The sequence below is a fragment of the Oncorhynchus masou genome, chromosome 9 (assembly GCF_036934945.1).
Source record: "Oncorhynchus masou masou isolate Uvic2021 chromosome 9, UVic_Omas_1.1, whole genome shotgun sequence".
Classification (NCBI taxonomy): Eukaryota; Metazoa; Chordata; class Actinopteri; order Salmoniformes; family Salmonidae; genus Oncorhynchus; species Oncorhynchus masou.
Window position 1 is genome coordinate 1720878 of NC_088220.1, and position 4953 is coordinate 1725830.

Genomic DNA, 4953 nt, shown 5'->3' on the forward strand with positions numbered 1-4953 from the left:
AGGAGGGTCAGGGTCAGGGATATATCATGTGTAGAGTAGGAGGGTCAGGGATATATCATGTGTAGAGTAGGAGGGTCAGGGTTATATCATGTGTAGAGTAGGAGGGTCAGGGTTATATCATGTGTAGAGTAGGAGGGTCAGGGTTATATCATGTGTAGAGTAGGAGGGTCAGGGATATATCATGTGTAGGAGGGTCAGGGTTATATCATGTGTAGAGTAGGAGGGTCAGGGATATATCATGTGTAGGAGGGTCAGGGATATATCATGTGTAGGAGGGTCAGGGATATATCATGTGTAGGGAGGGTCAGGGATATATCATGTGTAGGAGGGGGTCAGGGATATATCATGTGTAGAGTAGGAGGGTCAGGTATATATCATGTGTAGAGTAGAAAGGTCAGGTATATATCATGTGTAGAGTAGGAGGGTCAGGTATATATCATGTGAAGGAGGGTCAGGGATATATCATGTGAAGGAGGGTCAGGGTTATATCATGTGTAGGAGGGTCAGGGATATATCATGTGTAGAGTAGAAGGGTCAGGGATATATCATGTGTAGAGTAGGAGGGTCAGGGATATATCATGTGTAGGAGGGAGGGAGGGATATATCATGTGTAGAGTAGGAGGGTCAGGGATATATCATGTGTAGAGTAGGAGGGTCAGGGATATATCATGTGTAGGAGGGTCAGGGATATATCATGTGTAGAGTAGGAGGGTCAGGGTTATATCATGTGTAGAGTAGGAGGGTCAGGGATATATCATGTGTAGAGTAGGAGGGTCAGGGATATATCATGTGTAGAGTAGGAGGGTCAGGGATATATCATGTGTAGAGTAGGAGGGTCAGGGATATATATCATGTGTAGAGTAGGAGGGTCAGGGATATATCATGTGTAGTAGAGGGTCAGGGATATATCATGTGTAGAGTAGGAGGGTCAGGGTTATATCATGTGTAGAGTAGGGAGGGTCAGGGATATATCATGTGTAGAGTAGGAGGGTCAGGGATATATCATGTGTAGAGTAGGAGGGTCAGGGATATATCATGTGTAGGAGGGTCAGGGTTATATCATGTGTAGAGTAGGAGGGTCAGGGATATATCATGTGTAGAGTAGGAGGGTCAGGGATATATCATGTGTAGAGTAGGAGGGTCAGGGATATATCATGTGTAGAGTAGGAGGGTCAGGGATATATCATGTGTAGGAGGGTCAGGGTTATATCATGTGTAGAGTAGGAGGGTCAGGGATATATCATGTGTAGAGTAGGAGGGTCAGGGATATATCATGTGTAGGAGGGTCAGGGTTATATCATGTGTAGAGTAGGAGGGTCAGGGTTATATCATGTGTAGAGTAGGAGGGTCAGGGATATATCAGGGTTATATCATGTGTAGAGTAGGAGGGTCAGGGATATATCATGTGTAGAGTAGGAGGGTCAGGGATATATCATGTGTAGAGTAGGAGGGTCAGGGATATATCATGTGTAGAGTAGGAGGGTCAGGGATATATCATGTGTAGAGTAGAAGGGTCAGGGATATATCATGTGTAGAGTAGGAGGGTCAGGGTTATATCATGTGTAGAGTAGGAGGGTCAGGGATATATCATGTGAAGGAGGGTCAGGGTTATATCATGTGTAGAGTAGGAGGGTCAGGGTTATATCATGTGTAGAGTAGGAGGGTCAGGGTTATATCATGTGTAGAGTAGGAGGGTCAGGGTTATATCATGTGTAGAGTAGGAGGGTCAGGGATATATCATGTGTAGAGTAGGAGGGTCAGGGATATATCATGTGTAGAGTAGGAGGGTCAGGGATATATCATGTGTAGAGTAGGAGGGTCAGGGATATATCATGTGTAGAGTAGGAGGGTCAGGGTTATATCATGTGTAGAGTAGGAGGGTCAGGGATATATCATGTGTAGAGTAGGAGGGTCAGGGATATATCATGTGTAGAGTAGGAGGGTCAGGGATATATCATGTGTAGAGTAGGAGGGTCAGGGATATATCATGTGTAGAGTAGGAGGGTCAGGGATATATCATGTGTAGAGTAGGAGGGTCAGGGATATATCATGTGTAGAGTAGAAGGGTCAGGGTTATATCATGTGTAGAGTAGGAGGGTCAGGGATATATCAGGGTTATATCATGTGTAGAGTAGGAGGGTCAGGGATATATCATGTGTAGAGTAGGAGGGTCAGGGATATATCAGGGTTATATCATGTGTAGAGTAGGAGGGTCAGGGATATATCATGTGTAGAGTAGGAGGGTCAGGGATATATCATGTGTAGAGTAGGAGGGTCAGGGATATATCATGTGTAGAGTAGGAGGGTCAGGGATATATCATGTGTAGAGTAGGAGGGTCAGGGATATATCATGTGTAGAGTAGGAGGGTCAGGGTTATATCATGTGTAGAGTAGGAGGGTCAGGGATATATCATGTGTAGGAGGGTCAGGGTTATATCATGTGTAGAGTAGGAGGGTCAGGGTTATATCATGTGTAGAGTAGGAGGGTCAGGGATATATCATGTGTAGGAGGGTCAGGGTTATATCATGTGTAGAGTAGAAGGGTCAGGGTTATATCATGTGTAGAGTAGGAGGGTCAGGGTTATATCATGTGTAGAGTAGGAGGGTCAGGGATATATCATGTGTAGGAGGGTCAGGGTTATATCATGTGTAGAGTAGAGGGTCAGGGTTATATCATGTGTAGAGTAGGAGGGTCAGGGTTATATCATGTGTAGAGTAGGAGGGTCAGGGTTATATCATGTGTAGAGTAGAAGGGTCAGGGTTATATCATGTGTAGAGTAGGAGGGTCAGGGATATATCATGTGTAGAGTAGAAGGGTCAGGGATATATCATGTGTAGAGTAGGAGGGTCAGGGATATATCATGTGTAGAGTAGGAGGGTCAGGGTTATATCATGGGTTATATCATGTGTAGAGTAGGAGGGTCAGGGATATATCATGTGTAGAGTAGAAGGTCAGGGTTATATCATGTGTAGAGTAGGAGGGTCAGGGATATATCAGGGTTATATCATGTGTAGAGTAGGAGGGTCAGGGATATATCATGTGTAGAGTAGGAGGGTCAGGGATATATCATGTGTAGAGTAGAAGGGTCAGGGATATATCATGTGTAGAGTAGGAGGGTCAGGGTTATATCATGTGTAGAGTAGGAGGGTCAGGGATATATCATGTGAAGGAGGGTCAGGGATATATCATGTGTAGAGTAGGAGGGTCAGGGATATATCATGTGTAGAGTAGGAGGGTCAGGGTTATATCATGTGTAGAGTAGGAGTAGGAGGGTCAGGGATATATCATGTGTAGAGTAGGAGGGTCAGGGATATATCATGTGTAGAGTAGGAGGGTCAGGGATATATCATGTGTAGAGTAGGAGGGTCAGGGATATATCATGTGTAGAGTAGGAGGGTCAGGGATATATCATGTGTAGAGTAGAAGGGTCAGGGATATATCTTGGATATATCATGTGTAGAGTAGAAGGGTCAGGGATATATCATGTGTAGAGTAGGAGGGTCAGGGATATATCTTGGATATATCATGTGTAGAGTAGGAGGGTCAGGGATATATCATGTGTAGAGTAGGAGGGTCAGGGATATATCATGTGTAGAGTAGGAGGGTCAGGGATATATCATGTGTAGAGTAGAAGGGTCAGGGATAATACATGTGAAGGAGGGTCAGGGATATATCATGTGTAGAGTAGGAGGGTCAGGGTTATATCATGTGTAGAGTAGAAGGGTCAGGGATATATCATGTGTAGAGTAGGAGGGTCAGGGATATATCATGTGTAGGAGGGTCAGGGTTATATCATGTGTAGAGTAGGAGGGTCAGGGTTATATCATGTGTAGAGTAGGAGGGTCAGGGATATATCATGTGTAGGAGGGTCAGGGTTATATCATGTGTAGAGTAGGAGGGTCAGGGTTATATCATGTGTAGAGTAGGAGGGTCAGGGATATATCATGTGTAGAGTAGGAGGGTCAGGGTTATATCATGTGTAGAGTAGGAGGGTCAGGGTTATATCATGTGTAGAGTAGGAGGGTCAGGGTTATATCATGTGTAGAGTAGGAGGGTCAGGGTTATATCATGTGTAGAGTAGGAGGGTCAGGGTCAGGGATACATCATGTGTAGAGTAGGAGGGTCAGGGATATATCATGTGTAGGAGGGTCAGGGAAATATCATGTGAAGGAGGGTCAGGCATATATCATGTGAAGGAGGGTCAGGGTTATATCATGTGTAGAGTAGAAGGGTCAGGGATATATCATGTGAAGGAGGGTCAGGGTTATATCATGTGTAGAGTAGAAGGGTCAGGGTTATATCATGTGTAGAGTAGGAGGGTCAGGGTTATATCATGTGTAGAGTAGGAGGGTCAGGGATATATCATGTGTAGAGTAGGAGGGTCAGGGATATATCATGTGTAGAGTAGGAGGGTCAGGGATATATCATGTGTAGGAGGGTCAGGGATATATCATGTGTAGAGTAGGAGGGTCAGGGTTATATCATGTGTAGAGTAGGAGGGTCAGGGATATATCATGTGTAGAGTAGGAGGGTCAGGGATATATCATGTGTAGAGTAGGAGGGTCAGGGATATATCATGTGTAGAGTAGGAGGGTCAGGGATATATCATGTGTAGAGTAGGAGGGTCAGGGATATATCATGTGTAGAGTAGGAGGGTCAGGGTCAGGGTTATATCATGTGTAGAGTAGGAGGGTCAGGGATATATCATGTGTAGGAGGGTCAGGGATATATCATGTGTAGAGTAGGAGGGTCAGGGATATATCATGTGTAGAGTAGGAGGGTCAGGGATATATCATGTGTAGGAGGGTCAGGTATATATCATGTGTAGAGTAGGAGGGTCAGGGTTATATCATGTGTAGAGTAGGAGGGTCAGGGTTATATCATGTGTAGAGTAGGAGGGTCAGGGATATATCATGTGTAGAGTAGGAGGGTCAGGGATATATCATGTGTAG